The sequence below is a fragment of the Solea solea genome, chromosome 13 (genome assembly GCF_958295425.1).
Source record: "Solea solea chromosome 13, fSolSol10.1, whole genome shotgun sequence".
Lineage (NCBI taxonomy): Eukaryota > Metazoa > Chordata > Actinopteri > Pleuronectiformes > Soleidae > Solea > Solea solea.
This window is the reverse complement of record NC_081146.1, coordinates 21,776,180-21,791,276: the sequence shown is the minus strand read 5'-3', so window position 1 is coordinate 21,791,276 and position 15,097 is coordinate 21,776,180.

The following is a 15,097-nucleotide window of genomic DNA, read 5'->3' as shown; positions in this document are numbered from 1 at the left end:
TACTTACCGTCTATACTGCATATACTATTCTATCTCTTATTTTCTTGATATTTAATATGTTTTCTAAATGATAAATGATAAATGCACCTGTTACTCAAAAGACAATGTATCGCAAAAAGTACATACTGGCAATTTGAGGTTTCTAAATTCTAAAAGAGATGATCAATTATACTGTAACATTATTTATTGGAATTTCAAATGACTTTGAACTTATAACATTCATCAGTATCTTAAGTCGTTAAATTATTCTACAAGTAATAAGAAGCGCGTTAAGGGCCAGCAGGGCCTTCTCTGCTGGCCCTGACAATATCAAAAAAGTATTTTTTTATTATTATTATGAGTATTCATGTTATTATTATTATTATTATAATTTTTTTTAATAATGAAATTAATGTTTGTCTGAACGTGTCTGAATTCAATTACCTTTTCAGCATGTTATGATTATATTTCCAGAAAGAATATGGTTATTTTTCTGGATGTCATTAAACGCATCATAGCTCCATGGACCTGCTCTAGTAGTATTGCTGGCCTTTCGTTGAAGCTGCCATTTCCTATTTGGTTATAACTTTGACTGACGTGTGTCGTCAGCCAATCAAAATTTGATGTTGTCATCAACGCCGTTTGAACCTTTGGTAGGTTTTGAAGTAAGCTATGATCACTGCATTAACACCACCGATCTATCATGTTTCTCATCTTCTTCGTGTGCACTTTTCACGGCGATCATTTTGGAGAAAAGAAGGAAATTATTTCAAGAGGGAGACCTACACCGAAGAGGTACATCATTTACGGTAGTTCGAGTGTTAATGATAAATTGATACATTTTTTTAGAAGTGATGAGGACAAAACTGTTGATCATAAATAATGCCGTAGCTGACGCCTACGCTTATGTGGAAGCTTGTTTTTGTGTCATATAGTGGCTTGTGAAATTGCGGTTGCTGAGTGACATAACGGAAGATGTGGTAGGACTGATGCAATAGCCTGTGCATGTGCGCTATGGTTGTTGCAGATCAACTGTCTCGTGAATATAGTGCATAATAGTGAGTTTTGTATGTGGTTGTGTTTGTGTGTGTTTTTTGTTTTTTTTACTGAAGGCCCTGACTGAAACCCCACGGTACTCTACTGGTAACTGCTCAGATATCATGAAATGCTTTCATTCAGGTCAAATGCCAGCCGTTAAAACGCCGTGAAAAAGTCGACAGCATGTCATTTTGTACTTAAGTTGTTTGTAGGATTACATTAAAAACAAATAGATCACTGATGGATTCATTCTCTGATGACGGTCAGACTACAATTACACACATGCCTTTGACTTTGGCACGCTAAATCGTGTAATTGCTTTCTGCTGAAACAAATCTTTAAACGCCTTTACGCCTCCGACTGCTGAATGAATGGAGACTATTGACTGATTGTATGCGTCAGACAGATAAGTCAACGTGCCACTGAGATACATAATCAGACACAAATATGGGATGTCTCGGTGCAGCTATTCTTAAGCCCATTGTCTTGTCTTAGTGAGGCCTGTTAAATGTGTGAACCTTTAGGGCTGTACCCTTTGTGAAACAGGACACATGCATATGTTTCACATTTTGATGACAGACACAAATCAAAAGCATCCATCAGCAGATGGAAACTTGGAACAATTGCAATTTTCAGCCCTATTGGACACTGTTTAGAGTCTGACCAACAAAACAAGCACCCTAAGCCTGCTCAAATGGGATTGGTTGAACTAGAAAAGTAAACTTGCCCTAAAAATCATTTCTGCAGCCTGCAAATCTGCAAACTCACATGCAGAATTGTTGTCATAGAGTCACCTTTACTTCACTTGATTGTGAAGGTAGAAATGTTAAATAAACCAATTCAACATAAAGTGTTTTTGTCACTTATTCGACGAGGCTTCCATTGTGTGATTAACACACATTTATGTATTTTCATGTACATATACATTTACACAGAAGCTGTTTCTGGATTTTCATTACACAGGAATGTGAGTTGAGTTGCATCTCTGCTGGTTCAATTTTGAAAGACTTAGTTGGATTATACGGACGTGGTTTGTTGAATTCAGTGTAATTTAGGGAAAGATTAGACTCTTTGACGTACATATCCTTACTCAACCCACAATTGCACTCCCTTTTTTCTGCTTGTTCAATTTCATAATCTTGAGCTTCCAATAAAAGAAGAAAAAAAACAGATTTTTTTTTCAAGGAAAATTTCTTCATTCACAGTATGAATAATATGCAAAAATCTTTGGAATCAAAGATCAAAAGTGGCTGAAGGTCTGCCCTGAGTCCACAGATGATTGAACCATGCCTGGGGGTCAACAGGGTGCCCTTCTCACTGCTGGCAGCTCTGGACAGTGTCTAGGAAAGTACTGGGTAAACAGACCTGGTTGTTGTACACTTGCACACTACATGTCCAGAGGAACACACTTCTCAAAAAATGCAGCTTCGCGTGAAGTTGACCAGATGAGTGCTTTTTTTCAGAAAGTAAATCAGTTTCTCAGTCGTTATACTCTGTCTCTGCATGTTAACCCGTGAGTTCCAAAGAGAAGGACGACTGCTCATTTCATCAGGTATATTCTTTTGTGGCATTAAATGATCTGTCGAATCATACGTAGAATGTGTTCTGATCACAAACATGCTCAGGAGAGGCTGCATGTAGTTCATTACCAGCAGACCTTGTACATAGTACACGCTGTTCAAACTTTTCCAGGTTGACTTTGTACTCGTTCTGAATTGCACTACAAATAAAGAAACTGTCTGAGTGAATGATGAATCAAACAATCTTTTTTCTTTTCATCTTTCCAAATTGAGGACTGGACCACAGTGTGAATGCTTGTGAAATTCAATTACATAACACAAAAACCCACCTCTTCACTGGCCTAGTGCAGTGGTCTATACACATTCCCAGGCAGACAGAGAAGTCCTGCACCATCCATAATACAACAAAATCAAACAATCTAAAAGACATTAAGCTAAATATAAGACATTTCCCATGTATTCTTTTCCCATCATTCACTCAATTGCTCTGTTAATCTATTCTGAGCTAATCAGATCTGTGGGATTCAGCTGGGTGGTCTCCTGTCCCAGAGAGACTCAGACAGACAGATAGACATATGGCCTCCTGGTGTCTGGCTCCATGGATGTGCCCGAGGGAATAAAGGGACCGTCCATGGGCAGCAACCACCACCCGCACCTCCTTCTCTCTCTCTCTCTCTCTCTGTCTCTCTCACACACACACACGCATGCACACTCGGAGCTGTTTGTTTCTCCATTGTTGTGAGGGCCCTGATTGTGGAAATGCCTCCCACCACTTCAAAGCCTGCCTTCAACACATACAGCTGCATGTCAAACACTGACCTTTACACAACGCTTCAATGAACAGTTTTGTAAAAATACAGAAAACATTTATTGGTGAGGTTGCATGTTGCATCTGTAAATCCCTCACCTCACCTCACCTCACCCTTCTCTCCCGAGTGCTTTGGAAAATCTCTGTAGCCTTCACGTAGCATCAAAACCCAAAACATATTTATGTTTGTCTATTGTGGGCTTTGATTAAAACATGGTGGTTTATAATGGTGACCTCTGTTGAGCTGACCCCGCCTCCTGAATCCTGATAGACACATAAAAAACGCTCAATCAGGTCTAGCTGAGTTAAGTTAAGTTCACTCAATTTTTACACACTGGGCTGTTTAAAGGTAGGGTTGGTCCAAGCCCCTTTCTTCACAGTTCCCTCCGAAGCTCAGGAACACGCAACAAACACAGATTTACAATCGCTGTGTGGCCTCGGTAACTTTCTGTACTTTTGAGACATAAAGTTAACTTACCCGTCCAGTAGAAACAGAGCCACCATGATATCATCCCTCTGCTTAAAGGAGAGGGGGAGCAGATGGAAGTTTGATTGATGCAGCTTGATCCAATTAGTTATCTCAGGCCGTTCAAAATGATTGGACTGTGTTTCTAAAGGCCTGTCTGTTCCACAGCTGACTGACATGCATTCATTAATTGGTTACGATCGGGGTGTGGAGAGGATTTTAAGCAATACAGTACAAAATGCTCCAGACATCTACAGTATGTGCACAGTATGAGCTTCCACAGCCGTCCTGTAAATAAATGTGCTATTCAATAGACAGTTAATTATCCTTTATCATCCAGGATAGTGAATGATCACTGCAGGTGTGGCACGTGTACAATTACCCGTTGCTGCAACACACCTATGCTGCATTCTCTTATCTGTAACCGATACTTAAGGCCCGGGATTTCCTCTGCTCATCACCTGATTGTTAGTCAGTCAATGCGACAGAGGCCTGATGGCTGTGAAGTGTCTCAGGACACACGCTACCAGTCACACCAGTGATCTGATCACAAGCAGACTAAATCACCATATACATAGTAGTCTGAAGTCCTCACACAGATCATGAAAACCACATGACCAGCTCACTATAGTGCAGTAGCGGCAATCGAGATCCAAAATCATGGAATCGCAAAATGCTTTTTCGGCCGTCTTCCTCAAAGTGGAGTCTCACAGAACGAGATTTTACGAGAAAAATGGGATGCGGCGAGACGAGACTTCACGAGAATGTCCGACTCTTGCACAAAACACTCTTCAAGGGAATGTTTTCTTTTATTTCGCCAAAAAAAACTGTAACAGAAACACAACTTCTGACACTCAATCTCACAGACACATACATCTGTGCCGTCAGACTTTGTTCTCAGGAACAGACATGACGTGATGTATCGCAAAATTAAATCAAATTTCAAAGATACACTTTAAGAGAATGCATTTTTGTGTGTTTTTCCATCAACTGCTATAATGGGAATATTTAGAGTTCACGATAGTCTGTGTCAACACAGAAGGAAACCAAAACACAACTTGGTGATGTAATAAAAGAGTGCCAGTAACTGCTGATAAAGACTCATATTTAGTTGCTACTTCAGTCAATTATTGCAGTAATATTTGTTTATTACACTTTAAGTGAAAGACTGTGGTGGTTTCCTCATCATTCCACACACACACTCCTCTCGCCAGCACAGTGAGTCACATGGTTTTTTATCATCTTCTTTTATTCAGTGAATCTGTTTCCATAAGAACTTTTCGACCTCCCTCAAGTGTAAAAACTTAAAAGCAATATGTCAGGACTTTTTCCAAATTGTGTGTGTGGGTCTGGACGATAACAATTTCCCTTAAATGTGGTTAAATTTAGATGAATGTCAAAAACAAACGTTATCTAATGTAATGCAACTGTGAATGCCGTTAAGTTGTGTGGAAATTTTTTTTGAGGCAGGGTCGAACACAGCGCTGGTGCTAATGATGTACCTTATCAGAGTCTTGATGGCTTGTTTGTTTATTTTACTTGAAACCACACACGCACACTTCCAGAAAACATTCCACCGAAAGCTCAGATGCTAAATACCGCTCTGCTTTTTAACCATTTCATCAGCGCGACACCATGGAAGAATAAAAATTGCAGCGATCATTGATTCATTGATATGAAGGACAAACAAACTCTGCCTTCACACTAAAAACTATTTGAGAACAAACTTCCTGTTGTTGAGTTTTTGGCTTGTTTTTGTTGTCTTTTCATTCATGCTTCTCTTGAGAAAAGAACATGGATGGATTACAACACATCATCTAGATGAAGGTTTATATAAACACTCAAGGAAAAAAAAACATCATACTTGGCATTCCTTGCACTTTTCTCTCAGCACTCTTTTCTTTGCATGACCCATCTTTGACTTTGTGTCCTGGATGGCACTGACTGTGAGGCACAGCAAAGCATAACACGTCTATGGGCAGTGAAAAGAGGACATTTTGGCTTTGCCTTGAGATCTAGTCCATGGATGTTCAAATTAGGATTGAAGTTGAAGTTGTCAAACAATCTGTCACACAACCGGAGGGAGATTTGGAGACTTTGAAGTGGGTACATTGTAATGTGTTAACAAGATAAGTATTAAGTTAAGAAAGGAAGGCTAAACCACAGTAGTGTTATGGTCCATCCTTGAGCTGAGGTTGTGGTCAGGCCATTGCACATCCATACACCAAGGGACTTGGTCAAGTGTCATCTCCATGTCCACATAAACACATATAGGTTGCCATTTCCCACTAAGCATGGCATCTCATGACAGCAAAGACCTGTTCCACGGCCCGGACATATCAATATTGATTATAATTAAAGGTTTGGAAGTTGATTGGAGCATCCTTTCCAAAAACCCTTAGGGGTTATTTTGAAAATGGGAAGCCTCCATCCCCATGTGCCGTTCTACAAGTATTGTCCATATAATGAGCACAATTTTTCCGCCAAGTCTTCCGATTCTGCCTCAATGACAGAGAATGTGATAGACAGATTCAGCTTTGCTTCCCCTTCCTGGTTTCCCAAAGGGTTTTTCAAAGCTTCCTTGAAGACATCCAAAGGTCTTTCTCCACATCTTTTCCAAACTCCTCCCACACCGGTGTTTTTACTTTCATTACTTCTCTCCCTCTCTTCCCTTCGTTTGTTGTGTTCCTGTCAGGGCAGTCACCTTGTTGACACAGTTACAGTTAGTGTTCTAGTTTATTGCTGAATCAACAAGGCCTTTGTATGTTCTGAAAGTGGATGACTCCCATTGGTGGGTTAGGTTTATGAGTTAAAAATCCATCCAAAAAGTACCATCTTTGGTTCAATCAAGGTCATATTGCAAGGATGAGTCATTTCACATCATGGAAAGAAAGTATGTAGCCTCCACATGGGTAAAGTAGTGTAATCAAGCCAGAGTACAACATCAACATGCTTCTTTTATTTACAGTAGTAACAGCTGAAAGAAACAGGGTGGTGAAAATGGAAAACTCCATACGCATGATTGACAGATTAGTCACCCAAGTAATTGTAGCACCACACCTACTTCTTCAAAAGGAATTTTGTTTGTTTGCATGTTTTCACCTCCGGCTACATGAAAGGTGACTTTGAAGGTGGGATCCGTGCTCTACTCAGTGGACGACACAGCAGTTAAAAATTCACAACCTACAATTTCCAGTTTTGCTTATGAGGGAACAGACAACAATAGCTTTGCATGGAAACTGGCGTCCTCGTTGACATTCCTGTGTCACATGAGTGAAGGCCACGAGAAGGAAAGAGGTTGGTATGATTGTTGTAACTCTTGCATCATACTGCCATGAATATCTGATTGTTTCATTGCGGGGAAATACATTATTAATGGAAGTACAGGTTGCACCATTGACCTATTTTACAACCTGTGACTTAATTTAGAACATTAAAGGGTATCATTGTTGCTTCTGCTATTCATTGAATATAGGTCAGTGCCCAGCACTAAATCACACAGGCAAAGGTACAAAACCAGAGCTGCATGCTACTTTAAAGCAGCAGTGTGCAACTTTTTGTGATTTCATGTTGTTACAACATTGCTAATACAGCAAACAACTGACTGACTGGGATTTTGAGCAGTTGATTTTACTTCTAAAACGTTTTGGGGGGGCTCTTTCTTTGTGTTTTCAGTCATACACCAACAGGTGGCGGCTGGTAGTGACGTCACCCATAAGAATAAGAATCTGAACTCCTGTTCTGAGGCCTCAAGAGACACAATTGGGCGAGCACCATGTTGAGGTTTTACATGCAGAAGTTGCAGCCAAGCTCCTATTGGACGATACCATCTGTCAGTAACACTGGTGTCATAACTGTTGTTCTTGACAAATGGAAACCTGACATCATTTGCTATTGAAGAAGAACCGAAATTAGCAATTGCGAAACTCAAACGCTGAAGTTGTAAATCAATAATAACCGTGGGCTAATTTTCCCATAGACTATAGTGGCTACTCACTATATTCTTACTTCCAGGTTTTCCTAAGGCAGCAAACCGGTTCACCTTATATGTACCATCTGACATAAAACAAATGACTTGCTGTCTGTGCAGCATGGAAATACTGCCCGGCAACACAAGATCACCACTATACTGAGAAACACAGAGGGTTGTGTGGAGCTGATGAACTTAATCAACTCATTTGACAATGGTTTGAACATAACATCAGTTAAAGTGGGTGTTTTGCTATCAAACTAGCCATCCAATCACTAAAGCATTTATCCATTTATCAGGATCTGGATTAAAATCTGACTCTGTGGGCTTTTATGATGATGATGAACGAGTTGAACATTTTATATATATATAAACTATATATATATATATATATATATATATATATATATATGGATTGTCATCATTGGTGAGATGAAGCAGGGCAATTACTTTCAGAAAATCTTATTCAAATGACATTTTCTTTCATCTGCACTTGTATTCGTGTATTCTTTTGTCAATGTCGTCAATGGGTGGTTACAAGAAGAAGAGGACGGCAGGAGAGTGACGGCAACAACAAACGACTGGATTTTGTGTTAGTCAACAAGAAACAGGAGCTCAGAATGAGCATTTGTTATATTTGCACATACACCAATTTTCCTTCTGCATTTAATCCACCCTTATTACACACCAGTACTGAACACACAAATCAGGTGCAGGAGCAGTGGAAAGCACAGGGTTGGGTGCCTTGCTTAGGGGGCACCTCAGACCCTTGAATTATTCCAGGACTCAAACACAACTCCCTTCCACCTGACCATGAGCTGCCCATAGATATAACAAAGTGAAATCCATCAACGTCACTGTTCCACTGCACAGTGTAAAAGTGACTTGTCAAACAACACATCTGTATAAATACAGTCCATTTACCATGTAAACATAAAGCTCATGAGGTTTAATCAATTGTCTGCACATCGACAGAACTCAAACAGGAACATCTGAAGGCCCGCCCGACAAAAAAAAACGCACACTGTACAAGTGATCACAGTGTTCATCTTGTGTTGTGTTGATGATCTTGCAGTGCACATGTGATGTTGGCCTTGCGTGCGCTTTGTGTGTGTCATCGTGTGGCTCTATGATAGCTCACATCGAGTCCTAGGCTTCTCTCCCCAGTGGCAGACAGCGCTCTGCTCTTACGCAACAGTGAATGATGAACTTCATGGCAGCCTCCGTTGTAAGCTGACACATTTGTTTGTATGCACAGAGGTGGTGACTGGATTTGCAGCCAAGTCGTTTCTTGTCTTCAAAACAATGTTGAGACATCCAACAGGAACACAGATGGAGTGACTTTTGCGATCACAGTGCAAACACCGACCGTACCATGTAGCATATGTGCAGGCTGTGCCTCTCCATTTTACTTGGATCTGCAACTTATTGCGTAATCAGTTCATGTCACTGCCCCCTAACCAGACATTTAGCTCAATCTTGAGCGTGGATACTCAACTCGATAAAACCTGAAGGGTCAGGCTGGGTTCATACAAATGTTTTGAAATTGTTTTTGGCTTGGGTTTGATTAGAAAGACTGGGCCAGCATGAACGCTTGAGAACCACGTTTATTTGTTTATTTACTACAAGCAGTTTGGAGAGAAAATGTGACCTAATCGAATGTTCCTCCCTTTCTCATTTAGCGTTCACAAGCTCCTCCGTCTGCGATGAATGCTGCCCTTCTTCTCACAAGTTTCCCACACGCACTCAAACATGCAACCTGGATTACACCTGCGTTTAAGAGATAACGAACATATGACTTTTTCCATACAGACAGTGGATGACATAATCAGTTGCTGTCTATGCATTTCCTTTTCAACATGCTTTAATCAGATTTTCTGGCGCGTTGTGACGATGTCCTGCATAGCAAACCATGACGAGAACAAGAAGGAAATTATAAAGCAGCAGCATGAGAGTGCTTACATAAACATGATTTACCACCACCTAAAGCTTTATATCAATACATATTGACAATGCAGTCTCTTAGACCCCAGTACACACTGGGTATTAACATCTGACCTGAATGATCTGATCGTAAATGTGTCTTCAGATCTGTTGACCCAAACCACATTTGAAGATGGGCTGATACGCACATGGTAATGTGAACATAAATCTGTCCCCAAGAAGCATTCAAATTGATAATGGAGAATGTACATATAAGGCGCTGACACGCAGTCAGAGCTCTGTATACAGCTGACTGTGTTCCCTGTGCCCAGAGCCACAATCAGAGAGGCAGGCTCATCAAAAACTGATGAAAACAAAAGTTGTGCTTGAGGCTAATACTAGAGCTAATGAACAGCCAACTACCGACTCACGACAGTGGTTCCTGTTCCAGTCGCGCTTCCGCTTTCTGCCGGTTCTCACCTGGATGCCAGCTTGAGAGACTTTCAGGTCCTTGTGCTCCCTGTACTGGAGCACCCCACTTGCTTGGGTAACCTTGAACTCCTCGGTAAGGCTGTTGAAGGGGAGCGTCAGCTTGTTCTTGTTGCCGTAGAGGGCGATGCTACTCAGACTTTCTAGGCAAGCCCAGCCAGCGTCGAAGGTGACTGCTGATCCTGCTCTCTAACCCTTCCACAGCGCAGACTGTAAAGTGGTACACCAGCAACGGCCACAGTATCTGAATTGTCGACTGTAATCAGCCAACTCTCCAGTGGTTTGTCTGTTGCCTCGGTCAGCTCGTCACCAAGCTCTGCAGAAGCCTGGTTAAGTTCAAAGTTTTTCCCCGAGGCTCTTCACAGGCTTCTCTGTGACTGACTGATCACGTTCAAATCTCAGTGATATATGAACCTGAACAAATCGCAGAGGTTAATTGAGGTGAATCTAGTTTCTCTGCATTTTTGGACGTGTGGTATTCATGTCTTCTGTGTGTGTGTTAGTGTTAGAGTCTGTTTATACATAAAATGGGGTTATTGATATGAGGAGGTCTTATGTAAGAGCACTGTGCCCTGGTTACAGTGCTGTTGTGTAAGTTGTGTTATAGTCCCCCTGGAAACATGATTCTATGCCATTAGGACATTTTCCAGATACTCTTACCTTTGTCCTGTGGTCCCCCCACCCTGTCCCCAAACTCCATCTGCTGTTTGCAGTCGTGACACTCCAGCAGCAACGCCACGATTCACTCAACAAAACACTGCACTGGTGCCAGAGAAGGGTCAGTCTGATGATTTAGGAAAAGTAACATACAGTATCATTAGCAGACTAATGTCATTTATGGTCCTACAGGCCAGTAAATGCATGGAAACAATCATAACCACATTCCCCAATGCGCAGATTAACGGACTAATTCCATTGTCTGTCCAAACAAGAGATGGGATAGAGCTAATGGTATTAAATGTTTTCATTGTGTAATCAATTACCTTGGTTAAATTATGCGACACGGAGAGCGAGAATGTTCAGCAGATGCAGATGTATGCGCACATGTGTTTGGTTAAGGTTAGGTTAGGCTGCTGCTGCTTCTATTCCAAAGTAAATATGGTGGCAGTCTGGATGATGAGGTCCTGTCAGTGACCATTATTGTCTCCGAGAACAGACAGGTCATTTAAGAGAAACTTCATCCTTAAACTCAAAACCTACTCTGGTTCAGTTTGGCGATGAAGTTCCTCGCCAAACAGCAGCTGCGGGGGAACGGTGGTTGGGATTTTTGAAAAGATTTCTGTCGTTGAAGGTTGAAGGCACGCCTGTTCTACTACTTGAACAGGTGTGCCTAATAAAGTGGCCGGATAATGAATGTACTGCATAATCAGTAGTGAGTGATTTCAGACACATAGAGTGTGAATGGAGCATTAATTCGGTAATGTATCGGGTTTAAATACACCTGATTTTAATGAAGAATTCATCTTCAAACCTGAAAAAGCACTTAGATATTGCAAAGTCCCACCAAGGCTGCTCACGTTTGTACCACCAAAATGTTATATTCCTCATTGGCCGTAGCTTACGTCCCTAGAAAAATTGATCAAAATCCACCCTTCACTTTTTAACTGATACTTCTGGCAGGTAATAAATCAACTTCCTGTCTGAATTTTGGATTAAGACTGTGTTTTATTATAAGACAAGTCAAAATGAGATACTGTTGGCTGTGTGCACTAAAGCAACACACACGCACAAACACACACACACACACACACACATATATACATGTTAGAATGGATTACTGCTGCGAAACTCCATGTTGATAGTTGCAGCATGTTGTCTGAGTGTGCGTGTTCAACTCATGTTCTTGACTAAGCCCATGGAGTTCTGGCAGCCAGATGAGGAGAATTATGTTGTTACCAAACAGCGATCATTATATCATTTTACAGATGCTGCAGAAAAATTGCAAGTCGATTTTCCCACAGTTGGGTTTTTGTCATCTCTCCATCCATTTTCATGAACTTCTGTCTCTGTGGTTCAAAGGAAAGTTTGGCGGGAGTCTTTATTACGCCGGAATTCCCGCTGGGGCTCAACACGACACAGTCACATTTTCAAAGTGACAATAAAACTGATCAAGTCGCGCTTGAAGCTGGGCATGTTTTCCCTGCGTCCAGTCCTGTCAACAACCGACTGCGTTGAAAAGTTACAACACATGTTTTTGCAATGTAATGGATGAGATGTAGTAAAAACAGACAAGGGCACAGTAATCTTTATACAAGTTTTTCACCACACACTCACACATGTGAGGTCAGAAGGTTCTGGTTACATGCAGACAGTCTGTGCAGACCTCGTGGACATGGGCTGCTTACGAAATTGATGTCACATGGATCCCTGTCATTTTCTCCCACCATGTATATTCAATATGGGATCATTTAGACTGGATTTACTTTTCTTTCTTTTGTTTTGAAGACCACTCAAAGCCTCACACAGCACAGTTTTGCTGTTCGCCCGTTCGCATACATATTCATGCCGTGCAACTCTGGCACGCTGTATAGAATGGAATCGAACCACAGGCCGTGTTCATTAAGAGCACGCAGGAATCATACAAATCATATGATGAACATTATGTTGAACCATGAACAAGAGTATGATATTACCAGTATTGTGATGTTACAGCTCGTGGCCTTACTTCAAGTAAACTGTAATGTTCTGTTCACTAATGCAGGCCAGATTTGAATGTTTCCTATTCTTTTTGTTTTTAAAACAAAAATTAAAGGAAAAAGAACAAATTGTATCTATTAAAAATAATACTTAACTCTCTTAGGTAAAGTGGATTTTTGGCGTTATGATCTGCAATTTCATGATAACTTCTCAGGATAATCTAAATCAAGTGTTCTGAGAGAGGACAACACTTTTGCATCATGGGAGGCTTTGAAAAATCAGATTAAACTGCAGTTCAGGAAACTTTGAGCAATCACAGGGGAGTGGGCACTGCTATTGGCTGTCCCACTACACCTACTTTTAGAAAAACTGAGGGAAGTTTGGCAGCGACAACTGCCTATTCTGCAAAGAAACGTAGAAAGTAAATAAGAGAGTCAATAAAATAAACAAAATAAATCATGTTTCATCGTTAGTCCGGAGTGAAGTGTTGCACATTAGTGTTGAAATGTGAGAAGAGTTTTACATAATTCCAAATTGACCGGAGAACTTGGTTGGTCTGTGCGTGAGTGTGTGTGTGGCCTCTTTGTGGATTAAATACAGCCATGTGTGCGTGATTTCACATCTTTCATCGTATCCTTTTCACCAAGCTTCCCTGGGGCCCTGCGCCATGATGTCTCCAATAATAGGCCAGGTGTCAAAGGTCAATCAGGGTTGTGTGTTCAACAGGCAGCTAGTGCTTATTCCAGCTTTCTACACAGCCGCGGCTTTGATTTAAGCAGAGGAGACAAGGGGGTTGTGGGCGGGACAAGGCTAAAGAGGTGCCGAAACATGGTCTGATGAATGGAAAAACAATAAAAGATGAATGCGGGGGGAGGAGTGGAGAAAGTTAGAGGTGAGGTGGAGTGGGACGTAACAGGGGTCACTACAAAAGGAACACAGGACCACAGTCAGAGGGGCAGTCAATCCCTCATCTAGTCTATCAAGACATCAATCAGTACAGATACAAATCTTTCCGTCAGGACCCAATAAACTCATGTAAGGTGCTGCTGGTTAACGTGCTTTGTTTACTTCTGTATCTATCACTTAACACGTTAAACTCATTCATTTCAAAATGTTACCGCTCCCTGACTTTACATTGTTATTGGTCCAGGTCTTGATGTTTCTACGCCTACACAACTCAAAGATTCCACGGGCGCTTTGATGAGCAGCCATTTTGACATGTTTTAACAAGAACAGCACAAGTGTTACCGATTACAATAACAAAGACTGTGTTCGCTTCTTGTAGTAAGTCGGGACAGTTGGTGTTTCTCAAACTCTCAGAGGAAGGATCCTCAAGTGGCACCCTTTCAAGAATGCTGCGTGATTTAACTCCAATGTGTAGCATCCTTCACATTCTACAAACAGTAAAGAGTATTTACAAGGATGCACACTGCGGCTCAAAAACTATCAAGTAAATACGTGTTTTTCGGCTCAGTATGTTTTCAAATCTTTTCCATGTCCATCATATTTGTGAGCTGATGTTTCTAATTATTATAAATGACAGCTGATATGCAAGAGTTTGCCTGTATAATGATGTGAAATTAACAAACAGTTTGAAACACTTGGTAGCCTGTTCCAAAAAACAACTCAAAAAAAATAAAAGCATTTTCGGGAAGGATTTTTTTTTTGCCTCATCTCTGTAGCGACTTACTTGGAAAGATCCACTTAACTTAGTAAAGCATCCTTGACTTTGAGTGGTACCAGGTGTGACAGTGAAACCAGCATGTACTCCGATACTGTGGAAACTTTGGAAATTGGCTGTTAGCAGTTTGATTATTTACACCTGTGTGATTCTCCTTCTGTACAAAGAAAGAAAAATCCTCCCTGGAATAACTATAAACTATGTTTCATGCCCAGAAACAAGTGGTGCGAGAGAGAGATATCAAACGCGTTGTTTGATGAACAACTGCAGAAAACAAGCAGTGAGCGGCCAGTTATAATAAATATATTATAACACACAGCTGCGTGCATTACACGGGGAACCGACTGTACCAGTCGCACTGTTGAAGGTGTTTTTCAGCGGCTGCGGTCTGGGAGGAACCTCTTATTGTTTCAACACTGACAGATTGATTGAATGTCGCTCTGAGTTTATGTGAGTCTGTGCTAGAAAACAAAACAAAACACATGTTTGAGTGTTTTTATCAGTTTCCTTCCAACGACGGTTGCACGTCAAAACCCAATTTATGACCGAAACCGTCAGAGGGAATTATAATCAAAGCAACTGAATT